Source organism: Pelodiscus sinensis, chromosome 25 (genome assembly GCF_049634645.1).
Source record: "Pelodiscus sinensis isolate JC-2024 chromosome 25, ASM4963464v1, whole genome shotgun sequence".
In the NCBI taxonomy this organism is placed as follows: Eukaryota; Metazoa; Chordata; order Testudines; family Trionychidae; genus Pelodiscus; species Pelodiscus sinensis.
In genome coordinates this window covers 14,111,369-14,132,315 of record NC_134735.1, presented here as the reverse complement: position 1 = coordinate 14,132,315, position 20,947 = coordinate 14,111,369, and the positions used below count along the sequence as shown (strand labels likewise).

At 44.4% G+C, this 20,947-nt stretch overlaps 1 protein-coding gene across 4 annotated transcripts in view; it reads right to left on the bottom strand.

The window, feature by feature from the left end:
* The window catches only part of EPB41 (erythrocyte membrane protein band 4.1), a 168,922-nt gene that overhangs the window by 131,195 nt on the left and 16,780 nt on the right, over nucleotides 1–20,947 (bottom strand). Inside the window, exon 1 of one of the 4 annotated variants that reach the window (XM_075909089.1) lies at nucleotides 15,920–16,080. The exons of 2 other annotated variants lie outside the window; for them this stretch is intronic. The gene's annotated coding sequence lies outside the window, so the exon portion shown is untranslated. Of the gene's footprint in view, nucleotides 1–15,398; nucleotides 15,657–15,919; nucleotides 16,081–20,947 lie in introns of those variants that run through there. One more of the 4 variants, XM_006111989.4, reaches the window with a different exon arrangement.

The following is a 20,947-nucleotide window of genomic DNA, read 5'->3' as shown; positions in this document are numbered from 1 at the left end:
TGCCTTCCATTTGCATGGCCACATTGCATCCCAGGATATGTCTACATATCAAAGTTAATGCGAAATAACAGTCATTATTTCGAATTAACTTTTCTAGCATCTACACAGCCAAACTGCTATTTCGAAATAAATTCGAAATAGTAGAGCACTTATTTTGAATTTGGTAAACCTCATTCTACGAGGAATAACACCAAATTTGAAATAGCTATTTCAAAATAAGTGCTGTGTAGACTCTTATTTCAAAATAGGGGGCCTCCAGACTTCCCAGGGGGCCCTGGTGGCCCCTCCAGCCTCAAACAAGAACACTCCTCTCCCCTTCCTCCTTCCCCAGAGACCTTAAAGGGGTTGACTCTGGCCACAGTGCCTGTGCCAGCTCCAAGCCTGCCGGCCGAGAGCCAACAGTCACTGCCCTGACCCAGTGGCCCCATAACATGAGCCAGCAAGCCACTGGCAGCCAGACCTCCGCTGCACTCTGGATACAGCGCTGAGGTGCCAGTGTGGACATTGTGGTGTAGTATTGCATTCTGTCTGGCCTCTGATACCCTTCCCTCAATGCCTGTTCTTGCCTCTCTGGTCGTCTCTGGTAACCAACCCGCAGACCTACCCTTTGCATCCTTTGCAAATTTGAAGGCTCCCTTCCTGTTTGCTCAGCAACACATGGTGTGTTCTCATCATATCTTTCCAGCTAACTATGCCCGCTCCATGTGCCAGGAGATACCCTGCTTGGATCCATGTTGAGGTGCTGGATCCCATCAACATTTGGGTAGAAGAAACAATGAAGAAATTACGATACCTATGGGCACATCTCAAGATGCATAACTGGGAAGCAGTGCAATGCAGGATCAAAGTCTGAGAAATGTCTACCACAAGATGCAGAAAGCAAACTTCTGCTCCAGTGCTGTGCCCACAACCTGCTGGTTCTACAAAAGCAGGATGACATACTTGGGGGTGATTCCACCTCCCCGTCAAAGTCTCCCATGGATACTTTGGGACTTCATGGGCCTTTCTAGGGTGGACCAAACCAGGAAAAGGTAATTGAGGATGATAGTGCTGAGGGGGAGGGGGACTCAGACACAGAGGATGACTTGGCATCCACAGATTGATGCAGTCAAGAGCTCTACCCCTAAGGAGGCAAGCCAGTTGCAGTAGTCAGAGGCTATGGAGGACGCGCCTGGTGATTGGGTTTAACTTCTGGAATCATTCAAGCGAATGTCAGGAGTGGTAGGGTTGCAGAAAGCAGGCTTGGGTCTGTTTTGTTGCTACCAACACAGGACTTCTCTGATGCGAAACAGGACATTGATGCAATCTCTAATCTGTCTCTCAGATTTCATCAAAAGTGTCATGCAGCTGCTGGGCCACACATCTACGTAAGTTTTCTGGCAAGGCTGCCATGTTCACTGTCCCATTAAGAATAACGTTCTTTCAGCACTGTGTTGTTGGCCGTCAAGGCGGGGGAACGGATCATTGTTGCCCGAAGTCAAGACTCCTAAGGGCCTAGACAGAATCCGCAATCAACTACAATACCTTCCTTACCCAAAACAGTGAAACATCTTCCAGGAAAAACTTAAAAAACAACAAATAGCCTTGCAGCACCTTAAAGGCTAACAAAACAAGTAGATGATACTATGAGCTTTCGTGGGCACAAACCACTTCTGCAAATGGATGGAGTTATTAAAGGTCCAGTTTCTAAATAAATAGGGTAGGTGGAAGAGAGTAAGAAAAAGAAGGGGGAAAAGGGGAAACAAATGGAGTGTCCATGCTACATGAAGCTGATAGAGAAGATGAAAATTGTTCTTAAGTACCCATTGTTTGGTTTTTTATGTCATCAGGATGTGGAATGTAGTGGGCCATCCAGCCAATGTCTTTATTCATACCTTTGTGATAGGAATCAAACCTGTAAATGAAGTTAAGTTCTAAAGCTTCCCTCTGTAATTGGCTTGTAAAATTGGCCTGAAACAATACAGTGACGTTGAGATACATCAATGACTGCCCTGGCAAGTTAAAATGGTCCCCAACAGGTGTCTGTGTGTTGCCTTTTTGGATATCTGATTTGTGTCCATTAATTCTTTCCCATAGAGACCGTCCAGTTTGGCTAATATACATGGGAGCGGGGCATTGCTGGCATAGATGACAATAGTGGATGTGCTGTTAAATGAGCCTCCGATGTGGTGGTTTATGTGCTTAGATCCAGTGATGTATAGATGTGTGGACAGAGTTGGCACCAGGGCTAATTGCAGGGGTGGGTTCCTGGATGAATATGATGGACGTGGGTTGCATGGTTACTGAAAAGAATATGAGGTTAGGGGGTTGTCTCTAGGATTGGCCTATCTCCCCAGGCCTGTGAGAGTGAGGAGTCATTTTCCAGTATAGGTTGCAGATTGTTGATAATGCATTGGAAGGTTTAAGTTGTGGACTGTAGGTGATGACTAGTGATCTACTGTTTTCTTTTCTTGGCCTGTCTTGAAGTCTTCATATCTTGGTACTCTTCTGGCTCTGTCAATCTGTTTTTTCACTTCTCCAAGTGTATTCTCCAAGGTATTTCAGTTTTTAGAATGCTCTATATAGAACCTGTAGGTGTTTGCACAGGGCTGTTGAGATGCAAAGAGATGCACCACATGGCATTGGGACAGGACCTAGGATGCTCTACCCCCCCCCCCTCCCCCCCCCCCCCACAATCTTCCAACAAACCTCAGCAACAGAAGAGGAGGAGGTATTCTATGGAATAGCTGCCCAGAGTACACTGTTCTGAAAGTTGCTGCAAGCACCACAAGAGTGGTCATGCTACCATGCTGGCAGTTGACAGTGTGGACACCCAACAGCATTTTCACTGCTGCACTCTGAGTGGTGCTGTAACTGCCAGTGCTTTACATCTGCCAGTGTAGACATCGTCTTAGTTTCAATATTTCTTCTCGCTACCTGGTTTTGCCTAAGTTACAAGTTTCAGGATGTTAAAAAAAGAGAAGCAGCAGGCTTTTCAACTGCATTTTTTCAGTACGATATAGAATTCATACATCAAATTAATGAAATCTAGCATCAGTCTAAACTTAACCGTTTTACAGTCACTCAAAACAAGACTACCCACACAGAAGCACAAACCTTTTAGTTTCTTCACAAATCAGTTCCTTTTTAAATGTTTAATTTTTAAATGATAGAGTAAAATGCAAGCTCCTCCACGCTTTTCAACTACATGCAAGAATAGGATGTAAATGCAGCCTTGACCTTTCTAACAGCATTAACAATCCACACCCATTTCCGGTGAAGCAACAAGAACAGTTAGCTCCATATCCCTCCCCTCGGAAGCTGCTCAGCAATCAAATACTTCTGAAGCTGACTAGTCAACAGATCTGCACCTCAGGAAGTTCAGTGGTATTTGATTATCTTTGTATGAAAGCTGCAGATTTACTAAGCACATATATTACTGAAGTGCGATGAAAAGTCAACTGCTTTATCAGTTCTCTATACCTGATTTCAATTTGTGCTCTACACAGAAGAGTAAGATTCATTTACAATGAAATTAATGTAGAATTGAATTTCTATAAGCATGTCCTTAGCTGTAGAGATGAAGCTTTTTCTAACTCCAGTCACAAGCATTAGTAAGACTGATTTATTCATTAATATGAATGTTAAGAGGAAGGCCTCTAGCGCGCTGGGTGGATCCTTTATGGAAGGACATGGATGAGAACTGCACAAAACAGGACCGCATGGAAAAACTGCGATCTGCATCAGTGGAGAGATTGTCCACATCGATGAAATCACAGATCTTCCAAGTATTCCAAGTATGAATGCTAAGGCAGAAAAGTAGTTTTGTGACTACCAAATTAGGGATGTTAGCGTGTGCCTGTTTAGATGATTAACTGATAAGCCTTGACTCTTCGGTTAATCCAAACTGTTACATGCACTTCCCCCCTTTATTGCCTCTGTATCAATGCAGGGGGGAGGGGGGAGCCAGTGCCTGTGGGGAGCTGGCTTTTAAGCTGGTTCCCAACACATGGCCACTCCTGTGGAGCCACCTGCTCCTTTCCTTCCCTCCCCCCCAACCTCACGGCTGCCTCTGTATTCAAGTTTTCCTGGGGTCATTTCTTGTGTACATGGGAGAGCAGCAGAGTTAAATGTTCTAGCTGTCTAACTCTAACATGCAAGGTCAAATTTAGCACTACTCCTCTTGTCAAGGAGGAGTACAGAAATAAATTTTAACCACCCTTAACGTCAGCCAAATGGCCTTGGTTGTGCAGACTCATTGTTTATATAGTCGACCTAAATTCCTAAAACAACTAAATTCAACCTAAACTCAGATGAGGCCAAAGTCCTTCCACCTTCTATTAATGTTTGTAAAAACGTATGCTGCAAAAAATCCCAGCAATGGTTTCTTTGATAAATTTTAGATACCCTATGCTGTAGTATGGAGCAAAGGCTTAAGGTTTTGCAATAGGGCGTCACATTTCTGGGAATTGCTTTTTGCCATCCCGGTGAAAATCCACCCAAATCTGGCCAACTTAAAGACAGTTCTCCAAATATTCTGTCTTTGATGAGCATGCTCTAGTAGTCGCTAAGCAGAACTAAGTATATTAAGGAGTGGGTATTCAGCTAATTGAAGAGTTAATAGGATTAGCTGATAAGGAGAGGCCCTCTGCAGAGCCACAGTGCAAGGTCTGGGTCTCAGTGCAAACCAGGACTGAGGTAACACTGCAGCTCTGCATTTTAAATGCAGTAAGAGCCGCTTGATTCTTACAACATTTAAAATGTAGAGTCGCAGTGCTCCTGGACCAGCATGAGCTGGGACTGCTCGATCCCAGCTTGCGCCAGGTCCAACAGCCCCTGTTCACAGCAGCCCACGGTAGCCAAGGGCAGAGGCTGCTCTGGCACCAGCCCCAGTCAGCACCGGCTGCCACAAACAGAGGCTGCTGCCGGAGCAGTTTCGGTCCGCCGTGGGAAGAAGCTGCATTGTGGCAGCCTCCCCTATTCCCCCCTTGCTGCCTCTGACAGACAGCAGCAGGGGCGAGGGGGCAGGCAGCACTGCAGAGACAGTGCAGGGGGGACCCGGATTTTAAGCTGGCTCCCCCCAGCACCAGCTCCTGTTTCCCTTTCCCTTGCTGCCTCTGATACAGAGGCAGTGGGGGGGGGGGGGAGAGAGTGAGTAGTCAAGTACTCAACTACTCGCTTACATCCCTAAGCAGGACATTCCCCACTACAGCAATTCCCAGCTGCTCCAGACACTCTAGATCTGGGCATTGGAACTGAGCACAGGAAGGCTCTCTCTCTCTCTCTCTCTCTCTCATTGACCCCTTCCCATAAACACACTGGCTGTGTCTACATTGGCAAGATTTTGCGCAAAAGCTACTGCTTTTGCGCAAAATCTTGCCTCCTGTCTACACTGGCCGCGAGTATTTACGCAAGAACACTGAAGTTGTAATGTACAAAATCAGTGCTTTTTGTGCAAATACTCTGACGCTCCTGCTCAGGGCTAAGTCCTCTTGCACAAGTGTTCTTGCGCAAGAGGCCAGTGTAGACAGGTAATATCAATTTCTTGCGCAAGAAAGCCCTATGGCTAAAATGGCCATCGGAGCTTTCTTGCGCAAGAGAGCGTCTACACTGGCACGGATGCTTTTGCGCAAAAGCAAATCTTTTGCGCAAAGGCACATGCCAGTATAGACACTCTCTTGCGCAAATACTTTCAATGGAAAAACTCTTCTGTTAAAAGTATTTGCGCAAAATCATGCCAGTGTAGATGCAGCACTTGGTTTGGGTTTGCCTATGCTGCAATTAAAAACACAAAGCTGGCCCATGCCAGGTGACTTGAGCTAAGGCTAAGAAGCTATTTAATTGTGGTTCAGATGTTCAGGTTTGGGCTTGCAGGATCCTAGATATCAGATTCCAACCTGAACCCAAACATCTGCACTGCAATTAAACAGCTCCTTAGCCCAAGCCTAGCAAATCTAAGTCAGCTGACACAGGTCAGCCATGGGTGTCTAACTGCTGTGTAGACACGGAGCTGGGCCCAGTGAAAGGGAACACAGAGGACACTGCTTGAGTTGAATGCACAGACAAGAGCTGGACCCTGTGGGGAATGCAGAAAAAAGACAGACAGAAGGCTAGTGGGACCAGAGAGCAAAGAGAAACTGGACTAAAAGTTGGGGACAAAGGAATTGGAGACTAGCTGGGCAAAGAAACTAGGAACCAAGAAGAGAAGAGACTGATATCGGAACCCCAGGAGCAAAGAGAAATGGGACATGATCACAGTCTACCTTTTTTACCAGAGGTAGATTATCAACAATCTGCAACCTATACTGCACAGCTTGGTCAATGCTGAGTGAGCAGCTATTCCATATTTTGTGTAATGTTATTGGTCAGTATGTGGCCTTATGTCTTATTTACTGCCTACTACTCAAACCTTGCTTGTTTACCCCTGTGAAATGCATATTATCCCCTTTTACAGGCAGGGAACTGAAACAGAGGGATTCAAGTCAAAAGCATTCCCTAATCTGAGATGCTTATATCTTGATTTTTCATTATATTGCACTTCATGTGTTCAAAAACACAGCTTTCATTGAATTCAGCTCCGGCTATAATTTCTCAGCTCTTCTGAAAAAAAAAAAAAAACCTCACACCGTAGAGTCTGAAGTGAGACACTCAGAAAATGAGGAAAATGCAAACAATGAGCATCTCTGAAAAGTTTGGTTTAGGTGATTTTCCCATCATCACACAGGAATGCAGAAGCAGGGAAGGATAGAATCTGCAGGGCACCTTTCAACTGCCTTAACCACAACGCCATCCAATCTGTCCTGCAATCCCCTGGCTCATTCTGTACACATATTCCAACTTCTGGAACAAATAAAGCAGAAATTGTACAGACAAGTCTCCTTCACGACACAATTCTATTCTGTGGATAAATCAGGTCATTCCTGTGCACTGAATGAGGAAGGAGTTTCGTTGAAAAATAACGCTGCTATCTTACAATTAAGAACATATAATGCGTACACACAGGAGAGCTGAATTAAGGTCTTCACCGAGAAGTCTGGAGGTGTGCCTAACGTAGTGAATACAAGCAGAGAGATGGTAAGTTTAGAAGATAGGATACACAAAGAACAAGTTAAAAATCACTTAGGAAAGTTAGATGTCAGCAAGTCACCAGGTCCTGATGAAATGCATCCCAGGATACTCAAGGAGCTGATAGAGGAGGTATCTGAGCCTTTAGCTATGATCTTTGAAAAATGATGGAAGACAGGGGAGATTCCAGAAGACTGGAAAAGGGCAAATATTGTGCCCATCTATAAAAAGGGGAATAAGAACAACCCAGGAAACTACAGACCGGTCAGTTTAACGTCTGTCCCAGGGAAGATAACGGAGCAGGTAATTAAGGAAATCATATGCAAACACTTGGAAGGTAATAAAGTGATAGGGAATAGCCAGCATGGGTTTGTGAAGAACAAGTCATGCCAAACTAATCTGATAGCTTTCTTTGATAGGATAACGAGCCTAATGGATAAGGGAGAAGCGGTGGATGTCATATACCTAGACTTTAGTAAGGCATTTGATACGGTCTCGCACGATATTCTTATTGATAAACTAGGCAAATATAACTTAGATAGGGCCACGATAAGGTGGGTGCATAATTGGCTGGATAACCGTAGTCAGAGAGTTGTTGTTAACGGTGCTAAATCCTGCTGGAAAGGGATAACAAGTGGAGTTCCTCAAGGGTCTGTTTTGGGACCCATACTGTTCAATATCTTCATCAATGATGTAGATATTGGGATAGAAAGTACGCTTATTAAGTTTGCAGATGATACCAAACTGGGTGGGGTTGCAACTTCTTTGGAGGATAGGGACATAATTCAAAATGACCTTAGTAAGTTAGAGAAATGGTCTGAGGTAAACAGGATGAAGTTTAATAAAGAGAAATGCAAAGTGCTCCACTTAGGAAGGAACAATCAGTTCCATACATACAAGATGGGAAGCGACTGTCTAGGAAAGAGCATGGCGGAAAGGGATCTAGGGGTCATAGTGGACCACAAGTTGAATATGAGTCAACAGTGTGATGCTGCTGCAAAAAAAGCAAATATGATTCTAGGTTGTATCAACAGGTGCGTTGTAAGCAAAACTCGTGAAGTTATTCTGCCGCTCTACTCTGCACTAGTTAGGCCTCAGCTGGAGTACTGTGTCCAGTTCTGGGCACCACATTTCAAGAAAGATGTGGAGAAATTGGAAAGGGTACAGAGAAGAGCGACAAGAATGATTAAAGGTCTAGAGAACGTGACCTATGAAGCCAGGCTTCAGGAACTAGGCTTGTTTAGTCTGGATAAAAGAAGATTAAGGGGGGACATGATAGCGGTTTTCAAATATCTAAAAGGGTGTCACAAGGAGGAAGGAGAAAATTTGTTCCTCTTGGTTACTGAGGACAGGACAAGGAGTAATGGGCTTAAAGTGCAGCAGGGGAGGTTTAGATTGGACATTAGGAAAAAATTCCTAACTGTCAGGGTGGTCAAATATTGGAATAAATTGCCAAGGGAGGTGGTGGAATCTCCCTCTCTGGAGATATTTAAGAACAGGTTAGACAGACATCTGTCAGGGATGGTGTAGACGGAGCTTGGTCCTGCCTTGAGGGCGGGGGGCTGGGCTCGATGACCTCTCGAGGTCCCTTCCAGTCCTATGATTCTATGATTCTATGATAAGGTTGCACAGACAACTGCAATTATGGCATATCCTACTTTTGGTTCCTTGACTTTGCAACCTTAATAATGGTTAACAGTTTTGTGTACAATCCTTTAAAAAAAAAAAAAAGATGCCTACAGAGCACGATTTGAGACTGTCCACCATAAAAGCCCTGACCAGCATCCTCCCATGTCTCAATAGGCTATGTGAGATCAGAATACCGGGGAACTTTATTTTACGATTATCAAGAATACTTCAAGATAAAGACAGTAGAAGATATACAAATTGGCAACACAAATCTGAACAAGCTGATGGCTAGAAAGTTGCAGTAATCTGTTTTTCCAGAACTGGCTACTAAATTAATAATCCAGATTTCACCTAGTCACCCTTGCTGCATTGTCTGAATGTCAGTTTGAATTACATGGGCCACAACTTCCCCAATCAGCTCCAGAGTATAAAACAAAAAACATTTTGGTTACCTGAATCCTCTTCAGACACTTTATGCTTTCAGGAGAATGGACATTCCACTGGAATGTCTACACATACTGGTACAGATTTCCTCTATTCAAAAGGAGAAATATTAGTTCAAGTGTTTAATTTGCCAGAAAGCTTGAGGGATTTTTTTTAAAATACAACGTCACAAGGCACTCGTCCCCAAAAATGGATGGGAGAAACCACTCTTCAAACATACATGCATGGGAAGAACACACAACATCATACGATCAGACATATTACAACCTACTGTCACTGAACCTTTCTAATATCAGAAGCACCCTTCAAGTTCTAAGCTTGCTGCAGTTATTATACTTTCACTAAACATGAATAATGACAGAAAGAGATGGTCAAATGTCCAATGTCCTTCATCTCAGCAGATATAAAAGTTAAACAAGTCACTGTGCAATATAGGTTAATGAAAACTACACATACAGTTGGATGATATGTTTCTGATGTATAAATGTATTTTAAAGGTAAAATGATTAACAGGATGACATAGGGATTTATCATAAAAGCAGTATATCAAAACCCCAGCAAAGTCCTGTATGAGTGTGTCTGGAAAGAGCACATCAAATTAAACAAGAATCTTGCCCCAATCTAGAACTGCTTCAGAAATGAATAGATGTATGTCAGCACACAAAATTTAATATTAGATTTCCACACATACCTATAGTTGTGTTATGCAAGTAACAGTTCATAGTAAACAGAATGCAAGCATAAACAAATGACTGAACGTAAAGATAAACTTTAATATTATCTGGATTAACTACAAACCACAAGCATTCCTATACAATCCATCTGATGGACAAAAGGAAACTCCTGTCAACAACACATCCCACAGCTCTTTGAAGCTTTAAATGATCTTCCTATTAATCAAAGCAGCACCATAAGAAAGAAAAGTACCATCTTATAATGGTCAACAGCTATAAACAATCACAAAGAGCTCACCTTTACTCACATATTCAGACGGTGGCATAAAACTAAGGTGAAGCAAAGTATGCAGAGAGCAAAATAAAAAAATACAAATGATCACAAACTAAACAGGCTTCCATTAGAAATCCACATTGAACACACTCCCTAAAGAGCCTTTAAAAAAAATCAAAGACTGCAAGTTTGAAAACCTTTTTCTCTACTTGGTATTTTTTCTAACATTTTTGAAAAACTATGCTGAGATAAAACTCAGCCTGGGAAGTTTCAGAAGAACTGGTATGTCTCTAATGAAATCTGAGGCAAGAAATAAAGTTATAATGGTAGTCATTAATCTCTAGCAGGATTAGAATGCCCCTCCACTCCAATAATTCTCTCTTATTTAAAATAAAAGGTTCCACCACCCCTTAGATTTCTTATAGTTGTTTTTCAAATTCATGGTGAAAAGCAATTTCAGCAAGCATTAGTCAGCTCCCAGTAGAGCACATCCAGACACTAACCTAATGCCGTGTACACACACAGGTTTATTATTTTAGTTAATACAGACTAGCCAAAAGTACTCAAAACCTAACAGCAAATTTCTAAGGTGCATCGGCACACACAGATGAGCAGCAAAAACAGAATCACATCCCTCTGCCCTCCAGAGCTTTGACTAGATTTTGCTAGTCCAGATGAATCAATGGTCTTGCCACCATTTTAAAAGCTCAGGTTTTTGCATAATGTGTACCAAAAATGATCCTTCTCAGCTATCATATGTTCTTTGAAAACATACTCTTGGGGCTCCGACTGCTGGGACTCTTTCCAATAAACAACGATGTAAACAACATCATAGTAAAATGCTGGCAGAGCAAACTGCTGTGTTGAAAACAAAGGTACACAACACATTTGTGCTCTCTTCAAAGTAAATCCATTTAATGCAGAGGATGCCAATCCATTAACCTGCATCTGAATACAGATTTGACAAAAGCTGCACTTGATAAGAATCTTCTAAATCTTCTAAATCCTCACATATTGCTAGCATGTTTATCATACTGCCAGTAGTCATAAGAAATTAAGTTTTCACTGTTTGGATTCCTTGGTTTACAAGGAAATGTAGTTTCCCAAAGGATAACTCTATTTCATGGCTTACCTATGATCTAAAACAGGGCTATTCAACATGAGGCCTGTTTGTTTGTGGCCCTAAGTTCAGTTTGGGTTTATGTGGGGCTTACCACGTGGCCCGTGGGTGGGATCCTTTGAACATGGTCTCCACTGGTAACACAATCCACAACAGCGAGGCATCCCCCAGGCGGGGTGAGCACTGAAAGACGCAAGGGGATGGGATGGCCGAAACAGATGAGTTCAGGGTGTTGGCGTATCTGGCCCCCAAAGAGGAGGTGCCAAGACCAGAGGGGCATTGTGGGAAGTGCTTTGTATTCATGCCTGTCAATGTGAAAGAAGCTATTTGCATATATATTTGCATGTACAGGCAGTCCCCGGGTTACGTACAAGATAGGGACTATAGGTTTGTTCTTAAGTTGAATTTGTATGTAAGTCGGAACTGGCTCCAGATTCAGCTGCTGCCACTGAAACTGACCAGGGGCTGACTACAGGAAGCCGGAGGCAGAGTTGCTCTGCCCCCAGCTTCCTGGAATCAGCCTGATCAGTTTCAACAGCGGCTGAATCTGGAGCCTGGGACAGAACAGCTGGGGTGCTGCCCGGTAGGTTCCCATAGGACCAACCTGGCAGCACCCCACCTGCTCTACCCGAGGCGTTCCGCAATAAAAGCCTGGTCTGCTGGGGGGGAGGGGCGCACTAGCTGCGCTCCCTCCACCCCCCCCCAGCAGACCAGGGAGACCCGAGAAAAGCCCCGTTCGAATGCTTTTAATGTACAGTGATTTTTCTGATCACTAATGAATGTATTATTAAGAATGTCTGCCCGCCAGGGAATTGGCATACCATCTCAGGTACACATCTACTACAACTCTGAATTTTCTCAAGAGGGTCCTAACTAAAAGAATGAGGTTTGATGTAACCGATGAGTCCTTCAGACTTGCAAATTCAAATAAAGTCAACTGAAAATATCACAGTAACTCATACAAATGCCACCTTAATGCATAACAGCTGGAGTAATTTCTATATATGAGCTGCAGACTGCGGTAACATTTTCAAAAGTACTTAAGTGTCTTAGGAGTTTATAAGTTGCAGGCACTTTTGAAAAATTAACAATTAAATGGCTTGTTTCTGATATGCATTTATCTAATCTTCATAATTGCAATTTAAAAGCAAAGCAAGTAATTCCTGTTTTTCCTATTTGGATTGATAAATGCAATAACCAATCAAAAATAGAAGGATTTGCCGTTTTTTAAATTTGATTTGTTAATAAAACAAATACCTTTAGCAGGGCAGAGTGATTTAAATCCAGGTGATTTAAGTCACCAAAAAAACCAAACAGTGATTTAAATCAAGTTACCAAAAAAGCTAAGACTGGCTGTGCTTAGATAGCATGTAATTTTGGAGTAAGTCCCACTGAACACATTGGCACTTCTGTTTTTTGAGAAAACAAATATAGAATAGGGTTCCCTTGGAAAAGCTGAGTTATGTTGAAGTAAAATAGGGAATAGACTTACAGCATTGGGATTGTGGTCTGTGGTCAAGATGTTCCAAAATAAGGGACACATATTATATAATATAAAATAAGGAACTGACACTCAGACAGGAGGGAAAGCTCAGTGGTTTGAGCACTGACCTACTAAACGCAGGGTTGTGAGTTCAATCCTTGAGGGGGCCATTTAGGGATCTGGGGAAAATTGCTCAGGGATGGTACTTAGTCCTGCCATGAGGGCAGGGGACTGGGCTTGATGAACTCCCAAGGTCCCTTCCAGCTCTATGTGATAAACCTATCTCCTAGTGTGGCAACTGTATATTTGGGCAATAGCTAGGTTTAGAATCTAACTAATTATACAAGCCATAAAGATAAACCATTTTTTCTAGCAACGTCCAACACAGCAAAAAGCTTGGGAATTCACTTGTTAAAATCACACTTATACTAAAAGGCATAGAGAGCATCTTGAGGAATGATGCACTGCAAAGTGAATTATTTAAGTTACTAACCAGCTGATCAACTCAGCTATAGACACAGCTTCATATTATTTTCTCCCAATAAGCAGTTTCCTTATGCTGTTTCATTCTTGCAACTAGGCTCTGCATCATCTTCTTGCACTGCTTATACTTGATTCATTCTTTTTTATCCAGGGAACAAATTTCTTCAAAATATTCCCAAACAGGGTCTCTCTTATGCCCAGAAGCCATGACAGTTTTTCTGTAGCAAAAGCATAGGGGAATATAGGAAGCTGTGTGCTGAATAATGTCTTCTCTTTTTCTTTCCAGCCCACTCCACTGTTCCTTTCTATACTGCCTCCATCCTTTCCTATATGTCTCTCAGTCTTTAAGAATGTATTAACTAACTCTGCCATGCTTGGCAGAGGTACACCACCACATAATCACAGAACAAAAACAATCCTATACTGTCTGCATCTCTTTGCACATGGGAATTTAGTCTGCAGAGAAACAGAAATTGAAAGCTCAAAGCTTTCAAGAAGCAACAGCTCATAGTTAGGCTGAACAGACTAGAACCATTAGTACATTTTTGTAAGACTGTATATGTAGCATGTTTGTGATGAGATGTAATTGTAACTTACTTTTTAATGATAAATTTAATATTTTATTGATTTTTTTAAATTAAAAATCAGCTATTTTTATCCACCCTTACGTTGTTATATTTGTTAACTTCTTGAACCTTTTGTTTTCAGAAGAGAGCAGAGAGAACACAAAGTGATTTATTCACATCTAACGAGAGTTTTCTTCTGAAAATTGTAAAATATGTCTTGACAGATATGTAGTCCCAAGCCTGAAAGCATACCAAAACAGTAGAAATCTGCAAAAAGAATTCAGTGCTTTTTGAGCATCTGTTACAGCTTAAATTTCCCAATCAGAGAAATTATAGACTGGCACAGTCCATATGAAATAAAATAATGGATTCAGGGATCCATGCACTCCTACAGTCCGATGGTTTTCCCTAATTCAGAGGCAGCACCCAAGTTCAACACACAGATGGAGTTTTCTTTAATTATATTCTTCTATACTAATAAGATTTTAAAAAACTCAGAATGCTGGCACAATTAACACAGCTTCTAGTGAAGTAAAGATAAAGTGCACATCACTGAACCTCTGTAAAATTAGATTTCTAAAAAGCCCTTATTTCCATAAAAAGCATGCTCTCCCCAAAATAAGCCATCTGTACACTTTGCTAAATTCACAAGACATCCAATTTTGGGGGCATTTCCAAAATAAGGATTTGAATATTCATCAAGCTAGAAGTGCAATAATTGTTTACAAGATATGCATATTATCTTTTTATCACAGAAGCATCTAAAAGGTTATAACCAGGTCAGAACACTACAGTGCACTGTGCAAACACAGTAGTAGTTCCTGCCCCCTAGGGCTTTCCACAAATCTGTGAAGATAAATGTTTCAAATGTATAAACCTAAATACACTTAGCTGAATATTATATGAACGGGGACATTATTTTAATAATATATTACTATAATAATAAGTGGAAGTATGAAACGTTACAAAAATTAATTTGTTTCCTTCTGTACCAATGTTTAAAAATGAGAGTTTTATTTCAGTTTTCTTCAACTGTCATAATATTGGCACACTAGTGCAAAGATTTAAAAGGAACACTATTTACCTGAAATCTATTTACAATTAAAAAGTTAAAAATAATGTGTGACACTATCCATAGTCCTGAATACTTCTGGGAATTTCTCTAATTGTACAATGAGACATTTTTCTCATTTTTAAAAATATACTCTCACCTGTTGCTTTACCCAATCTGTAAGGAAAGAAAGTGATCACACAAGTGAAATTGAGTAAACATGTAGCTCTATCAAACTGAAGGGAAAACGAAAACCCAGAAGAGTTTTTCTTTTCTTCTAATGCTGCTTGAAATAGTAGAAAGATAATTTTCAGACAAATGTTTAATTTTTAAATTGATGTTGTCCCTTAGAAATTGTTTTAGTTTTAAATGTTATAATTCTCCTTTTAAAAAAACCCTCTTCATTGCAATGTCTCTTTAACATGACTACTGGTTGTTTTCAGAAGCAAATCAAGACACATTTTAGACCAATCACATCCATGACTAAATGCAGGATGCAACACAAGAAGCTTGATTTAACCTTTTGATCACTACAATATTCAAAAAATAATCCCGTGGGGTTTTTTTTACACCCAGGTAATTTTCTCTCTAGCCCAGGTTCATGCAAAGCAGCTCCATTAACAATAGTACCTGCTCCACCATCACAACGTTCAATTCCGTTCATCTACCGTGCCTGAAATCTCTTCTTCGGAGAGCTCAACCAACGGATGGGTTGTATTTGGAGATTTTTTCAAGCCGCTCACCGCCATAGCTTCATTCCCACCATCCTCCTCCTGAATTTCCCAACCCACCTTCCTCCCACACAATAGACTCGCCGAGGTTGGAAATAGGAAACACCTACTGACTCCGCGCATCCCTCCCTCTGCGCACAGAGGAGCACAGAGGAGCGGGCTGACAGTAAATGGCCACACAGGACGGGGTCTTGACCATCATCCCCCCCCCCCCCCCCCTGAAAATCTCGCCTCCCACCATTTCAGCGCCCAGATCATTCCGGTCCCCTACGGAGCCGCACATCATCCATCCCACAATGCTCCCTGCCACGCACCTTCCTGCTACCCGAGGAGCCCGGCGAGGCGCTCCCAGGCACCCGGCCTGTCAGCCCCACCACAGCCCCCGCTCGCCCCTTTCCCTCTGCCCCCCGCGCACCGTACCCGGCCGGGCGCTCTCGCCTGACACAGCGGGCACAGGGATCTCGCCGCCTCCCAGCCTGCCGCGGTCTCTCGTCGCTCACTCAGCGGCCCCAGGCCCCCCCCCATAACATAGTAGTAAGTTTCCATTGGCCGGGCAGCGAGGGCGGGGCCGCCGCCGCCTCCGCCATTGGCGGCTGGGAACCCGCGGCTCCCAAGGGAGGGGGAGGGGCGACGGCAGCGCGCCGCGCACGCGAGGAGAGCGGGGCGCTGAGGGGAGCCGCGGGAGCGCGCCGTCAGACCGCGAGGCAGGGAGAGGCGGGAACGAAAGCCTCCCGTGGCGCGCTCCGAACGGGGGGGGAAGCCTCCCGTGGCGCGCTCCGAACGGGGGGGGGGGAGAAGCCTCCCGTGGCGCGCTCCGAAGGGGGGGGGGCGGGAGAAGCCTCCCGTGGCGCGCTCCGAACGGGGGGGGGGGGGGAGAAGCTTCCCGTGGCGCGCTCCGAAGGGGGGGGGGAGAAGCCTCCCGTGGCGCGCTCCGAACGGGGGGGGGAAGCCTCCCGTGGCGCGCTCCGAACGGGGGGGAGGGGAGCCTCCCGCGGCGCGCTCCGAACGGGGGGGAGGGGAGCCTCCCGCGGCGCGCTCCCAACGGGGGGGAGGGGAGCCTCCCGTGGCGCGTTCCAAAAAGGGGGGGGGAAGAGCCTCCCGTGGCGCGCTCCGAACGGGTGGGGGGAAGAGCCTCCTGTGGTCCTCTCCGAACGGGGGCGAGGGGGGGAGAGAAGAGCCTCCCGTGGCGCGCTCCGAACGGGGGGGGGGGGCTGGGCGGAGCCTGAAAGAGCCTGCTGGAACCCTCCTTCCCTGACACGGGCGATGCCTCTTTCCCATACAGAAAATGAGGGGAAGAAGGCTGCTGGCCAGTTAAAGCCTGTGGAGAAAAGGTCCTGAAAGACATGCCGCCCCTGCCCCGGCAGGCAGCTCCTGCCTTGGTCCAGGCCCTTGGGTGCCAGCCCCAACCTGATGAGACCCCCAAAAGCACCTCTATTACACCCCTGCTCTGCCCCTCACATAACAGTGGGACCATGGTGAAACTGTCAAACAGCTTGGACAGCACCCCTAAGCATCAAGGGGAAGGACAGCAAAAGATGGATGTACCATGGGGCCAGCTCAGCACCCACCTGTGCAACAGAGATCTGTCATTGCCTTTAACATGGGTTGGCTCCATGTTAGCTTCTGAGCCACCCTAACATTACATCTGCACCTGTTTAATCACATCCTGACTTCACATCAATCTTTACTCTGTAGCATGAAGGGTATAGGGGAAAGACACACCTCCCCCCCCCCCCCCCCACAAAATCAATTACCCTTGTACTCTACCCAGGCAATCCATGAAGGACAGTACTGGGAGAGAAGGAGGAATTCTTTTGACTTTCTTCCACGCCAACTGGAACTGACAACACTTAGGTGCTGCATACATTGCAGTTTAGTGACAGCAGAGCTACAGCTTGTCTTCACTTATCCCAAGGTCAGTGCTCTAGAGATCAATATCCTGGGGTTTGATTCCGTGGGTCTAGTAAGGATCTGCTAAATGGAGCACAAGTGGCACTCTCCATCAACCGCAGAATTCCACCTACGAGTAAGGAAAGTCCCCTCCTACAGTAGGAACACTGCAAAAATTCAATTTAGGATATATCCACTCCAGCTATGTTATTCTCATAGCTGGAATTGCTTATCTTAGATTTACTTTCTCGAGTAGTGTAGACCTGGCCCTATTGTCAGTAAGGATTCACACCTCTTCTCAACCTTCAGTTATGCTAACAAAAGCCTTTCGCAAAGACAGTTATACAAGTAAAACTTCTTTAACTGTACTAGTATATAGATGCACGGTACAACCCTTACACTACAGCATCCAACTATGTCCATGCTGTTCGACTGAAAGATTGACGTCTACAAATGATGTAAAGCTGGAGTAGAGGCCGGAGGGAGGGAGGGAATCACATCTTAACCAACCAGTAAAACATTTATATTTAGACCAGGCTTTCATTTAAATGAAATAGGACACATAATATCAGTAGTTATTTCAGTACAAGTTGGTAATTACAACTGATTTATTTATTTCAGCTTGTTTGTAGACAAGCCTCTATTTAGGTGACAGAACCAGCTGGATGCAAATCCATGTTTAAGAATAGCAAGATACAGTCTTCCTCTTTTGGGCTCTGTGGCATAGCACTACATGACATGCAAGTTACTGATAAAAGACTGTTTCATGTCACAGATGAAGTTCCCACAGGGTAAAGCCTTTTATGAAAAATGTGCTGCTGTCTATCCCTATTAATAGCTGGGTGTTACAAAAAGAGAACTTCCTGAAGTGAGCTATTAGACCATGTTATATAGACCAGTGTTTCTTACACTATGTTCCGCGGAACACTGGTGTTCCGTGAACAACTCGCAGGTGTGCCGCGACCTCCTCTTAGTTTTTTATTACTTCTTTGTTTTTGTTTTTTTTGTCTGACAACAATTTTTTTTGAAGAACATTTTCACAGGTGTTCCGCATAAAAATATATTATTGTTTGGTGTTCCATGGTCTCAAAAAAGTTTAAGAAACACTGATATAGTGCTATAGGAATGGATGCTTTTTGAGTGCTTCCACCAGATATATCAACAAATCCCAGTTTCTTTAAATCTCTGTTCTAAACACACAAACAGTGTCCTTTAAGATGAAGTTGAAATGACATGCTTACTCCCACTGCTACACCTAAGTGGATAGAGAAGTGGAAGTGTTTATAAGGCGGGGGGGGGGGGGAAGTAAGCAAAAAGAACAAATGTAGAACTGTATAAATAAACTGGAAACAATACAGGAAAGAAATACACAAATTTAGAAACCATTACATCAGAACAAACTTTTTCTACAGCATCCCAGATTTTAGCTTGAACATTCTCTGTAAAAACAGAAAAATGTAGTGTAGTTGAGAAGCATGGACTTATTCTGCTGTAACAATTTGCAAAAGCAAAACTTTTTTAAAGATAGAAGACAAAGGCCATTAAGTAAGAAATAAAACAGAATCCCTAATCCAAACTTGATATTAAAAGGTGACAATTAAAACACCTGTGCATGTGTACATGGACACAAAAATTTTGAGGTACATTTGGCTTCTTGTTCTCAAAAAGATAATTGAGTTGGTCGCTTTTGAAAATAATTTCTATACTAGGATAGATAAGGTTTCCATACCATGGTCTACCAGAGATTAGTAGGGTATAGTGTTATCTGTTGTACTAGAAATCCTCGACTAAAATAAGTTTTTTCTTCATTTAAATCATTGTTCTGGAGTGAGGCTGGGGTAAAGGGGTTCAGCATGCAGGCTGCTCTGGGGAGGACAGGGCAACCACAGCCCTCTCTCATTACAGCAGTTTGGGGCCAAATGAAAAGTGCCTGTCCATGGCCGCTGCAGCTCCAGCAGCCACAGCCAGGGGACAGACAGACATGCAGGAAAACACACACAAGGTATGTCTACATGCAGAGGCAGATATAGGGCACGGCAAGCGGGGCGGCGGCCCCGGGCCCTGCACTTCAAGAAGCCCCGCACATGCGCTGTGGAGCCACCGCGCATACGCTGTGTCAAAGGGGGAGCCCCGCAAAATTGTGCTGCCCTGGGCCCCACAAAATCGTCATCTGCCCCTGTCTACATACTAAAGTCCAATTAAGCTATGCAACTTGAGCTACATGAATTGCGTAGCTTAAGTCAAAATAGCTTAATTCAGCTTTTGGTACCGTCTACACAGCAGGAAGTCGAAGGAAATATACTCTTCCTTCGACATCTGTTACTCCTCATAAAATGAAGGTTACAGAAGTTGGAGTAAGTCATCCTCCAGGCGCCATTATTTTGAAATAATGGCTTGCAGTATAGACACGCTAATTATTCCAGAATAATGTCAGTTATTCCAAAATAACGCTGCTGTATAGACATAGCCACAGACAAACCCTCTGAAATATATACAGGCAGTCCCCGAGTTACGCGGATCCGACTTATGTCGGATCCGCAGTTACGAACGGGGCCCTCCCTCTCCCTGGTCTCCAGCAGACCAGGGAGAGGAAGCAAAGCGGCGGAACACGCGGGCAGCAGACAGCCCAGACGCGTCTGGGCTGTCCGCTGCCCGCATGCTCCGCGGCTTTGCGGCTTTGCTCTGCTTTGCTCCCCATCCCCCTGGTCTGCAGACCAGGGGGACGGGGAGCAAAGCAGAGCAAAGCCGCGGACAGCGGACAGCCCAGACGCTGCCCGCGTGTTCCGCCGCTTTGCTCCCCGTCCCCCTGGTCTGCAGACCAGGGGGACGGGGAGCAAAGCAGAGCAAAGCCGGGGAGCACGCGGGCAGCTGACAGCCCAGACACATCTGGGCTCTCCGCTGCCCACGTGTTCCACTGCTTTGCTCCCCGTCCCCCTGGTCTGCAGACCAGGGGGACGGGGAACAAACCAGAGCAAAGCCGCGGAGCCTGGGGTTCTTAAGTTGAATCTTTATGTAAGTCAGAACTGGCATCCAGATTCAGCCGCTGTTGAAACTGATCAGTTTCAGCAGCGGCTGAATCTGGACGCCAGTTCCGACTTACATACAGATTCAACTTAAGAACAAACCTACAGTCCCTATCTTGTACGTAACCCGGGGACTGCCTGTAGTAGATAGCTGTCCCCTTTTCCACCCCTGCCAGGCCAGTGGAGTTACAGCTATCCAGTCCCCATTTTAGCACCTTGCTGCCCCCTGTTGCCATTCTACCGTATAACTCCCTCCTGTCAGACTCCTCCCTGTCCATTCCATGCACATCCCATTATCCTGGCACAACCGAACTCTGGCCTTGCTTTAAAGTTATGACTACCGAAAGCTGGGACTGGAGGATAGAGATGTAAAATCAATTAACCAGTTAAACATTACATTTAACTAGTTAACTACTTCAATGGGGGCCCGTGGTGCAGTGTGGCCATGCCCGCCACAGGTGGGGCTGTTCTGGCCAAGCTAGGGGCACTTCTTCCTGCACCACAGTTGCTCTGGCCAGAGGCAGTGAGGGAAGGA